This window comes from Macrobrachium nipponense, chromosome 48, assembly GCF_015104395.2.
Source record: "Macrobrachium nipponense isolate FS-2020 chromosome 48, ASM1510439v2, whole genome shotgun sequence".
Classification (NCBI taxonomy): domain Eukaryota; kingdom Metazoa; phylum Arthropoda; class Malacostraca; order Decapoda; family Palaemonidae; genus Macrobrachium; species Macrobrachium nipponense.
In genome coordinates, this window is record NC_087223.1 from 20,822,913 (window position 1) to 20,836,687 (window position 13,775).

Below are 13,775 nucleotides of genomic sequence, written 5' to 3' on the forward strand. Positions count from 1 at the left end.
TTTACGAGAAAGAGCCTATTATAACAACAGGCGTAGAATGGAACGATCCTCTAGAGGTTCGTTACAGGATTGCAAAAGTCCGTTCGAATCGTCTCGATCGAAGGCAGCAACTACTGACTTCCGAGTGGAATCTTTCTTTAGAAGTATGTTGAGAGTTGTGGAGACTTTAGGGACGTCCTTTCATTCATCTCTTCGCTAGGTTGAGGACGAAGAGGCTTCTTCTTCTCTGCTCCCTTTTTCTCGATCCGGAGGGAGCGGTAACATTAAACGCCATCCTATGATATTGAACGGGGATGGATGTTTAGTCTCTTTTACCCCTTTTTTCAATCACTTAGGAAATGTAATAAGATGATTTATATCATCACAGGGAGCGACAATGACGCTAATCGCCCCACCCCTGTTGGCCTTCAAGACCCTAGATTCACAGAGGTCACGTCCTCCAAGCGGACCTTTTCCGAGAGAGTCGGTCTCCTTTAAACACGAAAGGTACCTATAACCTCTCCGCTCTGAGTCTGACTACGTTCAGACTATCGAGATGTTGACAGCATAAGATTGCAGTCTTCCCTTTCCGTTTGAAGAATGGGATAAGCTGGCAGTCACAACTATTAAAGAATACGCAAATATGTTGTTGACGGCCTTTGGGCTCAGAGATTTGCTTCTGTCAAACAACAAAGCCCTTCACGATCTTTGAGTTCTGTGAAATCTCGAAACTCGCTCACCATCTACTTTTTGTCTCCCCTGTTTTCTCGGAGTCAGACACTCGTGCGAGATCAGGAGACATATAGTAGCCCTGAGTTTCTTGTTGACGAAGTCGGTTGCGTTTATACACCCCCGATGATCGTTTAACATGAGACCATTGGTTGGACTGTCAGGCATTCGTCCTTCGGGACTGAATCGCCTTTTTTGTGCTCCTCGCTCCTTTCTCCTGGCACCAGAAGCTCGAGTCAGGAGTGGCTCAGGAGTTGATTCGCTAACGACGTTGGGTTGCGTTGATACACCCCCCAAGGTTTGCTTAGCTTGAATCGCCCAGCCAGTCCAAACACTCATCCTTCAGCGAAGAATAGTGCCTTATGGTCTTCAGGGTACAGCCTTGCTGTCCTTGATTCGTCTGACTGGTCAACTGGTCGGTCACCTGACGTTAGTACAGACGGACTGACTGTGCATGTCCAGATCGAAGCTTTCAATATGGAACTTAGACATAGTCTGAAGTTCTTGATGTCAAAGCATTCGAACATCTCCTACCTGTTAACTTCTTGCATGTGATCAGGAAGGCATTTTTCTAACCACCCTAGATACGACAAAGAGGGTTAGTGAGATTTTAAGCCATCGTCACAAGTTTTGGCTTTAGAGAACACAAGGCGGTGTGCTCTCTAAGCTTTTCGTTATGGCCTAAGAATGGAAACCCGTTTTGTCCTTGGGCCAGGGGCTTGGAAGCAAGGATGGCACAAGTTAGTGGGCAGGAGCCAGAGAGAGTCCTGCCCTGCCCTGTCAGGTCTCTCAAGTTTTATCTACATAAAACTCAAGAAAGTCGAAGTCGTACGGACAATCTGCAGTGTTCCGAAAAGACCAGACTTGCCCATATCGAAGAACACCCTGGCTTTATTGTTAAGGAGGTCTTTCAAAAAAGCTCCTTCTTTGTGTTTGCACAAAGATTTGAAATCTTTTTGATTTGAATGCTCACGAGGTGAGCGCGCGGCCTCGGAAGCATTTCAACAGAGCATGGCACTCAGCAACATCCTGAGTACCATGTTTTAGCGAAGCAACTCTTTGTTCAATTCACACTCCCTGCGAGATGTGAAGATGGCATATGAGATCTGCTGCTCGCTAGGGCATACGTGTCTGCAGACACAATCTTGGGGCAAGAAGTACCACTCATCCTATCCTGTAGAAAATGGTTAGGAAGAGTCTTAATTTAGTAGTTGAGTCGCCGACAACGGTGACATTCTTAACTCTTAAGGCCTTAGTTAACACACCTTAACTTTGGCTAGGTGGGTCAGGTGGTGAATATATATTTTTATATATTTTTTATATTTTATTTATTTTACTTCGTACCCTCATGGTATGGTCAATATGGTCTAGTCACGTCGTGGTCTCGCCCCTGTTGACAGAATCATCTGGAGTGCACCAGCTATATAGGTCTCTACCTCGCTGGCAACTCTAGTAGCACAAGCAGGACTTACGCGGCAGTAACCACGAAGTCAGCTATGCTAACAGGTAAGGAATCAAGATCATCAATTATCTGCATATATATGTTTACCTAAAATCTTAAAAACTATTCTGTCTACTCCCACCACCAAGGTGGGATCAGCTATATATATATCTGACAGGTAAGTTTCATGAACAAAATGATATTGTAATGATACAATTAAGTTTGTTCATACTTACCTGGCAGATATATATAATCAAGTACCCACCCACCTCCCCTCAGGAGACAGTAAATGAAAATAAAAATTATGAATAGAAAATGGGAATGATTCCTGATACCCGCCTCCCTCCCCCAGCGGTTCGGAATGGAATGGGTACTAACCACCTGACTCCCACTGCGTGTGTCGTAAGTGTTTAAATTTCTGTCGGATTCGGAAAAAATACAGCTATATATATATCTGCAGGTAAGTATGAACAACTTAATTGTATCATTACAATATCATTTTAATGAAAAGTTTATATTATTTGGGAGGGATCCTACCTACTGATAAAGATAACTTATAGCTCTGTGCCTGTCTGGAGTTACAAGCTATCATTAATAGTCGGTGAGTTTTCAAATAATTTTATTTGAAACTTCATTTTTTTCTTAAAGAGTGTTGTCCATCTGGTATGTGAAGGGAAATAGTTTGATACTCTTGGCTTTGAGAGTGATTTAACAGCTTGATATTGTCTGCAATACACATTACAAGCAAACTAGAGGTGGCAACGCTTTCCCCCATCGCCAACCCCTAGGAGGATAAGACTTGAGGATTTTGTATATCTTCCTTAATTCAGTAGTAATTTGTTTTAAAATCATTGTAGCATTGGTAGTTCAGGGCAGTAATGTAAGTGTCCCCTTAAGGGGTTATGGCTGTCGATGCAACCTCACGTTGTGCACTGTAGGCATTAGTTAATGTTCTTTGCAGTAGCCCATTTGGCCCCTAGCTGCCACTACTTTCAATTCTTTTACTATGTTATCTGTTTGCTTTTCCTTCCATCTTACTTTCCACCCTTGCTAACTATTAATTCGGCCTATTTTCAGCACTGACTAGCCACAAAGGTCCCATCTCTTGGCCTATGCCTTAAGTGTTATATATGTCAATTCATTATATAAAACCTCCTATTTCAGGGTGAAGGATGTCATCCACCCAGTATGTCAGTCACTCTCGAAGAATTGTACAATGGAGCCGTGCGGAAACTAGCTCTCCAGAAGCACGTCATTTGCGTCAAGTTGTGAGGGACAAGGTGGAAAGAAGCCCCAGAAAAATGCCCTACGTGTCGTGGTACCGGAATGCAGGTATGACTGGCCATTTTATTTTTAAGAAAAATTAGTTTTGGGCTCGTAGATTTTTTGGTGTCGTCGTTAGCTACATCAGTTAGTGCCATTGTTTCACTTTGGTTGTGTATTTTTGGTGTTATTTATTTTTATATATATATTTTTTCCTTGCTTTTTAATATCTTGTGATATTGACATTCACTTTTTTATATTTCATACCATTTCTAAGTTGGTAAAAGTTGCCTGTTTATAAATTATAAGAAAAAAAAATCTCTTAGATCAACCTCTTTCCTTTCAGGTTCGCATACAACAGTTAGGACCAGGAATGGTCTCGCAAATGCAGAGCATGTGCTCAGATTGTCGTGGTCAGGGAGAACGCATAAACCAAAGGATAGATGTAGACGTGTGAAGGTAGAAAAGTAAGTACTTTCAGGAATATGCCGAGTATAGATAGCTCACTAGTAGTGTGTATTGGTGAAATTCATGTTCTTGGAAAGGTGTTAATACCAAAAATGCAAAGGGATGAAGCGCATAAATTTCATATGTACAAAGTGCTGACATATTGTAGTTCATTAGGACATTTTGACTGAAGGGTGCTAGGTTGGTACAATATATATTGCATATTTGTTGGATTTTTTAACATCACTACATCAGACCACTCCAGGCTTCTACTGCTCAGGCCTGGCTTCTAACCTAAATTTTTTGAGACGTGTTGAAAATTAATTTTGTCAAGAATCAACTCAAGACATTAATTAATGGGTTAAGCCAAATATATGTATACTTTTCCCCATTTCAGATTTCTTACCATTTTAAAAAAACAATTTCTGTTTGTTACAGGTTGTTAAAGACCGTAAGATTTTAGAAGTCCATGTCGACAAAGGTATGGAAGACGGACAGAAGATCGTGTTCTCTGAGGGTGACCAGAGCCGGGACTTGACCCTGGTGACATCATCATTGTTCTGATGAGAAAGAACATGAAACCTTTAGGTGAGGTGTTCAATTTCTTGTGGCCCCTTTATTATCCTTTACTGGAATGGATAGGATTTTAATCCCCTGTTGCAATTGCAGTATTTTGTGCCATAAATATTTGAATTAATTTGTGCAGAAACATTCCTGTCACTTGAATGGGCCATAAATAGGTTACGGAAACTTGAGGCATCACTACCATCTCAGTCCAGTTATGGGTGAGATTAGTTTGACTTGAGATTTGAAGGGGGAATGTACTGCATCTTCTCCTCCCAGGACATCTTGTTTGTATTTCTCTTAGATATACTGAGGGGTTGCTCTCAGTATGAGCTCTTATCTTTTACAATAGTATGTCAACTATAATTGTAGTTTTGCAGACTAAGTACAAAGGAATACAGTAGTACCTCGAGATACGAAATTAATCCGTTCCGAGGCGCCTTTCGTATCATGAGGTTTTCGTGTCTTGGACCCCATTTTACATGTAAAATGGCTAATCCGTTCCAAGCCCTCCAAAAACACCCCAGTAAATTTCATAATAAAGGTAAATTGACCTATAAACAATTAAATACTACAACAATTTGGACCATTCAATACGTAACTTAATAAAATTGCAAAACCTGTAAATAAAGTGTATATTAGTGTACAAGAAATATTACTGATAACGTAAAATGTGGAAGCTTACCTTTCGAGTGAGGCTATCTCCGAAAGTGGCAGAGGAGGAGGAGGACAAACGTCAGATACGTACGCTTAACTTTACGAAACACACAAAAAAATGTCAGAAAAACAAACTAAACTTTACAAAAACACATTAACAAAACTGTAACACTTAACTTTAACACAAAAAAACTTAATAATATTTTTTTTTTTTTTTTTTTTTTTTTTTGTTTTTTTTTTTTTTTTTTTTTTTTTTTTTTATTTTGTAATTTCAATTTTTCTTCACCACCGAATGGATGCCAGTCCGTTTACAGAACTTTTTTCGAACCACCCCCATGAGAAGCCTTGACCACTCGGGGTTGGGCCCGTTGCCATTGATCCCTCTCCGCGTCATCTTCAGCTTGGGTAATCAAATCGCCGCAAAATAGCGCTGGGCCTTCTGGCAGATTGCCGTCTCGGTTATCGTATCGCCATTGATTTCTTTGTCCTCGATCCATACAAGAAGCAGCCTTTCTATTTCATTATGCACATGGCTCCTCTTGTTGGACAAAATAGTCACGCCCTTGGAAGGTGTAGCTGCTTTGATGGCTTTCTTCTACTTAAGGATGGTGATTATCGTCGACGGATTTCGGCCGTATTCCTTAGCGATCACACTCAACCACAAGCCAGCTTCATACTTTTTTATTATCTCCATTTTTGTCTCCATAGAAAGCATTCTCTTTCTTTCTGTGAACTTCAGCAACTTTCTTGGGACCCATGACTATATGTACTGTACGTAATTAAGTTACATATGTAGTACGTATACTAATTAGGTTTTCTCATAACACGATAAAGTAGAACACAACGAAATCACTAACGAATTTACGATACTAAACGAATCGTTGGACCGAAACGAATGCCGCATGTGTACGAATAAAGCTTCGGTGTCAAAGTGGCCGAGCGAAGGCACGCCACCAATATAAGATGCATGATGGGAGGGATGCTGTCCAATAGGAGAGAAGGATCTCATGGCTTGGCTAGCATCAGGAACCAATGGGAGAGCAGGAGGATGGTGGCGAGTCTACTAGAACTAAGATAGCGGTGCGAGGTTTCAAAATTGTTATGGGGCGAATCTCGGACTTTCATTTTGTGTCGGCTTTCGTATCTCGAGTTTTTTCGTGTTGAAGTTGAGCCTTTCGTATCTCGAGGTACCACTGTAATAGAAACCATGTATAAATTACCTAAAATTACACTGCCTTTCCCCTATCCCAGTACATCTTGTAAGTATTTTTATCATAGAAAATATTACAGAATGGTAGCTAGGTCTTATCTGTTATACTATTCTATGAGCTGTAATTATAATTGTTCCGACACGGCATACAAACCTTCGGTCCTTTTACAATAGGAAGGTACTAGCGGCAGCTGGATAGGTCGTAAGCTTTCGAACAAGGGGTTCGGTAGTTTACAACTGCTTGTCCGAACAGGCGCGCGCGCGCGACTGGGAGGTAAACAAATCACTTTTGCTTTCGCTCACAGTGGATGGACGTGTGGTGTTCGCTCTCTGCCCGCTGCTCGTCGTTTGCTTTCTAGTTTGTTTGTATTGTGTATGAAAGATTGTAAGTACAGTATTCTCTCTTTTCATTATTAATTACGCTGAATTCATTAATGATGGAATCTCCGCGCCTCGCTACCCCAAGGAGACTTTTGCCCGGGTACCGAAGGGCGCAAATGTGGGAAATTCAGATCTTTTCCCGAGATAGACTCATGTTTTGTGTGCTTCGGCCGGGGGCGCGAATGCACCCGGGCCGAGCCCTGTGATGTTTGTATGGACTGGTCGGAGGCGCAGTGGACATTGTATGAGGCAGGAAGAAGCGAAGGCCTGCAAAGAGTCGTCGGAAAGCTCTCCCGCGACTCCCTTTGGTGACGGACACTTCGTCTTCTTTCCTGCCGCCCGCTCAACTTCCTCGTATCGCGCCTTCCCCTTCGGGGGGGGTGTCTAGGTCCTTCTCCTCTCCCGATGTGTCGAGTGTGGAGGAGGGCGCTAGATACCCCGACGTAGAGTTGTACTCTGGGTCCTCTATCCGCTCGTCTTCGCGCGAGCGGGTAGAGGATCCGCCTAATCACCCGACTTTTGCCTCCTCAGGTGCGGTTGCCGTGAAGGATGACCTTGGACAGGTGTGGGCGTCGTTGGACTGCAGGGCGTGCCGAGTGTCCAGGGCTGCTCTATCATCTCGCTGGCTCCGTGGCGGTTACGCACGCATACGGTAACAACCACCACCACGACCCTGACAACACCTGGCTACGCGTCACCTCCTCACCTGGTGTACACCCAGCACGCGGTCTCTGTAACACCAACAACATCGGTGCAGGGGCCAGTCGCCGTATCTCGGGGGAGTGTGATGCGCCACCCTGGGTTTGCCGTGCTGCCGCGACCGGACTTCATGTCCCGAAGAGCTCGCCCCTGGGACCTCCCACCTGGTACCCGATGACGTCTGTGCCGCTGGTTCGACCAGCTGTATCTGCCGTACCTGCCGTGACCACTGCTGCTGTTCCTGATCCTGTTCCTGCCGTGTCTGCTGCCGTTCCTGTGATGCCCGCACCTGCTGATGTCGTTCCCGTTCCTGGCGCCGCTGCTCCCGATGCTGGTCTGTTCGGACAGGTACGTCCGGGCCCTGTTGCTTCGGCAACAGCAGCCCCGGCTCCGTCCTGGATGACAGACCTGACATCGGTCCTGAGAGGTTGACGAAGAAGAAGAAGAAGAGGAGGAAGGTGTCGTCGTCGTCTTCATCGTCTTCTTCGTCGTCGTCGTCTGCCGCCTCTTCCCCTTCTTCTTCTAAGGCTCCCGCCTAAGAAGAAGAAGGTCGCCTCCCCCCCCCCTAAGAAGTCTTCTTCGGGAGCTTCTAAGGGCCCGTCTCGCTCTGGTGAGAGGGGGCTGGGTTCTTCCGCTGGTCGCCTGCTCCTTCGGGAGCAGGACCCGTCTCTTCTCCCGCAAGGAAGAAGACTACGGGGACCAGAGGGGTGCCGGCTAACACCGGCACTTCCTCACCTGCTGTCAGTGGTTTGCGGCCCACAGCAGCAGGATCCGGCTCGGCCGCGTCGTTCGCGAGAGGTACCGAGTGTACGGTCGCCTACCAGCGACCGTGCAGCCAGGAACCAGACCTCTGAGTCCGCTCAGCGTCAGGTTCACGGCACGGAGCGGAAGACTGGTGACAGCCGCTCACGCGACTCTCACCAGACCAGCTCTCGCTCTCGCGGCGAGCAGCTGGCTACCCGGGCGGACGTGACGGTCCATGACCGGCCACGGGCTGAGGCTGGGAAGAGGTCCCCCCCGTTCGCCGCACCAGCCACGGCTGGTACCAGCGACGTGACGCGCCGTGAGGATACGCACCGGTCTCACCGTGACAGTGGAGCTCGCCGGTCGCCTGACCGTCACTCTCACAGAGAGCGATCGGGTACGGCGACCAGCACCAGCTCCTCTGACACACGAGACGGGGCCGGGGGCCGCTGTTCTCGGTCCCAGCCGTTCTCCACAGCGAGACGGCTCGACTAGGCCTGCAGCTCGATCGCCACCGCGGGTTGACGATCGCCTGCAGTCTTCCAAGCCCGCTGGTTCTGCCAGCGAGCGAGGAGGGAGCGTCAGGTCTGCCTCTCCCATACCTTCAACCTCCTCGGGTTACACCGGGAGGGGCGAGGGTAGTATGAGGAGTGATCGTGAAGGGTGCGCCCTTCAGGATCCCGCCACGTCGTCGTACGTACCAGGCTCGGTTCTCGGACCAGCCAGGTCTTACGCACAGGTGGTTGGAGGAGACCGAGAGGGGGCTGTCGCTGCTCCTCTCCTTGAGGGAGGAGGGTCTCGGGAGGTACTCCTGTTCGAGGGACTGGACGGTCCGACTCCACAGGATGCTATCACGCCCGAGATCCAGAGGAACTTTGCCGAGGTTATTGCGCTGATTCGTCAGCACAACGACCTCGGGGAAGGATCGCCGCTCCCACCATCCGAGCCCACGTCCCGGCTCGAGTCGTTCTGGGGCCCGAAGAGGGAACCCAGACCGACGGTGGGTTTGCCCGCGGTCAGAGCTGGCTGACTCAGTGGATGGACCAAGTTGAATCGCTCGTCTCTTGGACAGGACGGTTCGCTGAAAGTCTGGCAGGTCTAGAAGCTGCTTCCACCTCCTCTGCTACGACAGCGGCGGTTTTACGTGCCATCTAGGATCCGATGCCGCCCAAACACCAGGTGAACCCGGAGTTAGCGAGGCTGACTCCGGGTGTGTCTCTGCAACAGCTCCTGTCCGAGAACCTATGGTTCTCGCAGCAAGAGGCACTAGGCCTGGAATCTACCGCCATGGCAGCTTTCCAGGCCGTCTCCTGGCTAGATCTGTGGTCCCTCACAGTATCTAAGGTCGCAGCCAACTCCGGGGGAATTTCTCCCGAAGATGACTCGGCCTTCAGGAGACTTTGCCAGTCTGGGGGAATGAGGCCATCTCCTTCCTTGCCCACCAGACGGTGAACCTGTGGGCCAAACCTGGTTCTCCGACGAAGGGACGCTGTCCTTACGGGCTTTCCAGGGCGGCCGGGCGTGAAGCGGCATTGGGACTTCGAAACGGACCTTTACGGAGTTCCACGTCTCTCTTCCCACGAGAGATGGTGGACGCTGCGGTGGACAGACGGCGCACTGATGACAGTGACCGTCTGGTTCACCAGGCAGTCTCGAAGGCTTCTGGGCAGCCTCGGACTGCGGCCAAGTCTAAGAGCTCGGCTAGCGCCTCCTCGGCTGCTAAGACGGTTGCTGCGTCGAACCCCCGAGGAGTGACTCTGTCTTCTTCGACTTCTGGTAAGGGGGGCCGTAACCAGCCCTCCTCCCAGCCCTCCTCATCCCGTGGAGGCTCTGGAAGAAGTCGAAGAAAGGGGGAAACGCTAGGGACGGCGTTCCCCCTCACCTGCTGCCGGAAGTGTGCCTGGCCAGCCATTGGGCAACTTGGCAGCGCTACGGCGCCGAGACCTGGATAGTAGATGTCCTTCGGGAGGGATATCTATTACCCTTCGAATCTCGGCCACCCCTCACCTCCAACCCGGTCCCAACAGCAGTCGTACGTCCCCGGGTCACCGAAGGACGTAGCACTCAGACAGGAGATCAAGACCATGCTGAGCAAGAGAGCTGTAGAGATCGTCACGGATCAGTCACCGGGCTTTTACAGTCGACTCTTCCTGGTGGAAAAGTCTACGGGAGGCGGGTGGCGCCCGGTGATAGATCTCTCTCCCCTGAACCGGTTTGTTCGCCAGACCCGGTTCACGATGGAGACGGCACGCTCAGTGCTCGACTCCATCAGGGAGAACGATTTCATGCTTTCAGTGGACTTGAAGGATGCGTATTTCCAAATACCCATTCATCAGTCCTCCAGAAAGTACCTCCGCTTCATCCTCGACGGGACGGTGTACCAGTTCAGGGCACTGTGCTTCGGTCTCTCAACCGCCCACAGGTGTTACACGAGTGTTCACTCTGGTGTCTGCTTGGGCCCATTCGCACGGGATACGTCTGATGAGGTATCTCGACGATTGGTTGGTCTGGCGAGCTCCCGCTCGCAGTTGCTACAGGACAGGGATCGGCTACTCGAGTTCTGTCGCGATCTGGGGATCGTTGTGAACTTCGAGAAGTCCGATCTCGAACCCAAGCAGAGGATGAAGTACCTGGGTATGCTGATCGACACGGTAGCAGGGCGAGTCTTCCCCGCAGACTCGCGGATCAGCAGATTCAGGGAGGCAGCCAACCAGTTCCTGTCTCGGCAGGAACAGGTAGCTCAGCGATGGCAAGTCGTGATCGGACACCTGTCGTCACTCGAGAAGTTAGTCCCTCACGGGCGTCTTCACCTGCGGTCTCTTCAGTGGAGGCTAAAGGAGAGTTTGGTCACAGGCGACGATCCCCCAAGCTTTCCAGTGTCACTGACACAGGAGGTGAGGCAGGACCTAGCCTGGTGGCTCGACGACAGGAACCTCTTAAGAGGAGTGCCTCTGCGGCACTCCCCCCCCGGACATGCAGCTGTTCTCAGACGCATCGACCGAGGGATGGGGCGCACACCTGGAGGAGTTTGCTGACTTCAGAGTGTGGGACGACGACGACACAAGCACCTTCATCAATGTACTGGAACTCAGGCAGCGTTCCTCGCTCTCCAAGAGTTTCAGGACCGCTTGATGGGACACTCAGTGGTGTTGATGTGCGACAACACCACGGTGGGTGGCTTACGTCAACAAACATGGGGGCCTAGTGTCCCTCCCGTTGTACCAGTTGACTCGGCAGGTGCACGAGTGGGCTCAGGCACACTCAATAAAGCTGTCGGCACGCTACATTCCAGGAAGAGGAATGTAGTAGCAGACACGCTCAGCCGTCGGGATCAGGTGATAGGGACCGAATGGTCTCTACACCAGGACGTGGCGGAAAGGCTCTTCGACCTGTGGGGGCGACCAGTCGTGGATCTGTTCGCCACCCGGCACAACAGGAAGCTCCAGGTGTTCTTCTCGGCCGTGCCGGACCCATGGGCAGCTGCAGAGGACGCTCTTCAACACCCGTGGGACAACCTCTTCGCCTATGCCTTTCCCCCGTTCAGCCTGATTCGCAAGGTGATCAGTCGAGCGCTGGTCCACCCCGAATCTCAGGATGATCCTGGTGGCTCCCAAATGGCCACAGGCCATTTGGTATCCGGACCTGCTGGCTCTTCTCGCAGGAGAACCGAGAGAGATTCCCCCTTGGCACAACCTTCTCGCCCAGCCACACGTCGAGCGGTACCACCGAGCAGTCCAGTCCCTACGTCTTCACGGCTGGCTGTTATCCACCATCTCTTGCGAACGAGAGGCTTTTCTCGTAGCGCAGCAACAGAGATGGCTGGAAACGTCCGTCAGTCCTCTGCAGCTGTGTACCAGGGGAAGTGGGCCGTCTTCTGTGGTTGGTGTCGTAGACGGGTCTATCTCCTCTCAGAGCCACCTCTTCAGCAGGTAGCGGATTTCCTCGTGTTTCTTCGCCGAGAGAAGCTCCTATCAGTCCCCACCACAGTGAAAGGATACAGAGCCGCCTTGGCGCTCGTCCTGAAACTGAGGGGGTTGGACATCTCGAACTCGTTCGAGATCTCCTTGCTGATGAGGAGCTTCGAGAGGTCTTGCCCACCCAGGGAACTCAGGCCCCCTGCGTGGGACGTGACTCTCGTCCTTAGGAGTCTGACTCGCACACCGTTCGAGCCACTCCGAGAGTCGTCAGACAGGGATCTGACCCTCAAGACCCTCTTCTTGCTGGCCCTGGCATCGGCGAAGAGGAGTAGGGAGGGGAACTTCATGGTCTTTCCTATGATGTACGACACTCCAGGGGATGGGGATCCGTGACGCTCGATTTCGTCCCGAACTTCGTTGCGAAGACTCAGAAACCTTCAGTCCCTGATGACAGGTTCGAGTCATTCACGATTCCCTCCCTATTGGACTTCACCGATAATGATGCGGATGAGATGCTGCTTTGTCCTGTGAGGGCGCTACGGCGCTATCTGAAGAGAACTCGTCACCTCAGGCCTGAGTGTCGACGCCTCTTCGTTAGCACCGGGGTCACCAAGAAAGAAGTATCCAAGAACACTCTTTCATTCTGGCTGCGTGAGGTCATCAGGAGGGCGTATGAGGCTGATGGTAGTGACGACATCCGTACGTCCCGTCCGAGAGCTCACGAAGTCAGAAGTATTGGCCCTCGTTGGCGTTTCGCAAGAACTTCTCCGTGGCGCAGGTCCTGAAGGCAGGGGTCTGGTCTAACCAGACTACCTTTACGTCCTTCTACCTTCGGGATATTGCCCACAGGTCCTTGGACACTTTTTCCTTGGGACCCGTGGTGGCTGCTCAACAAGTTGTGTAGCTAACCCAGACCCTCGCAGGCTGAACAGCATCGAGTCCTGGTGTGACTGTGTGGATGGATGTGTGAGTGAGTGAGTGACTGGCTCTCTCTTCCCATCTCTTCCTTCCCCTCTACCTGCGGGGCAGAGGGCCATGGTCGTCACTACGCTGGATGAGGACGAGATGCAGGTGAGCTATATGAACAGAGCCCCATCCTATCCCTTTCACTAGTGGGGGATAGGAGCAGAATATCCACCACTTCCTTCTGCAAGGGGGGGAAGTGGATGCCTACAAGAGTCAAACCCATGACTTTATATTTGCTCCTGTACAGGAACAAGTTCTTGCATTGCTGGTACTAACGAGATGCGACATGCCCCTCTCCTTACTACTCGGTTCCAGAGGTCGCGACCATTGACCTGCCTGCGGTGCACACCCCGATCAATCGGACAGAGGCTTGGATCCCCCCTCACTGCTTACGACCAGGGAGGCTTCCAAGGTAGGGCGAACACCAGTCTGTTCACAAAAGACTCAGATTCCACCCACCAAGAAGTGAGTCTTCCTATTGTAAAAGGACCGAAGGTTTTTGTATGCCGTGTCGGAACAAATGACAATTTGTCCAAAATTGCATTTTTCCTAACTATACAAAACCTGAGGTCTTTTACACTAGCCCCACCTCATGCCACCCCTCACTCTGCAGTTTTTTTGCTTGGGCCAAAGCAAAAGTGATTTGTTTACCCTCCCAGTTCGCGCGCTGCGCGCGCCTGTCGGACAAGCAGTTAACTACCGAACCCTTGTTCGAAAGCTTACGACCTATCCAGCTGCCGCTAGTACCTTCCTATTGTAAAAGGACCTCAGGTTTGTA

The 13,775-nt window shown here is 50.1% G+C and overlaps 1 protein-coding gene and 1 pseudogene across 1 annotated transcript in view; one reads left to right on the forward strand and one right to left on the reverse strand.

Moving 5' to 3' along the window:
- Positions 1-13,775, reverse strand: part of LOC135205112 (uncharacterized) — a 298,672-nt gene that overhangs the window by 97,353 nt on the left and 187,544 nt on the right. The window lies entirely within an intron of this gene.
- The window catches only part of LOC135204978 (dnaJ homolog subfamily A member 1-like), a 70,703-nt pseudogene that overhangs the window by 53,912 nt on the left and 3,016 nt on the right, over positions 1-13,775 (forward strand).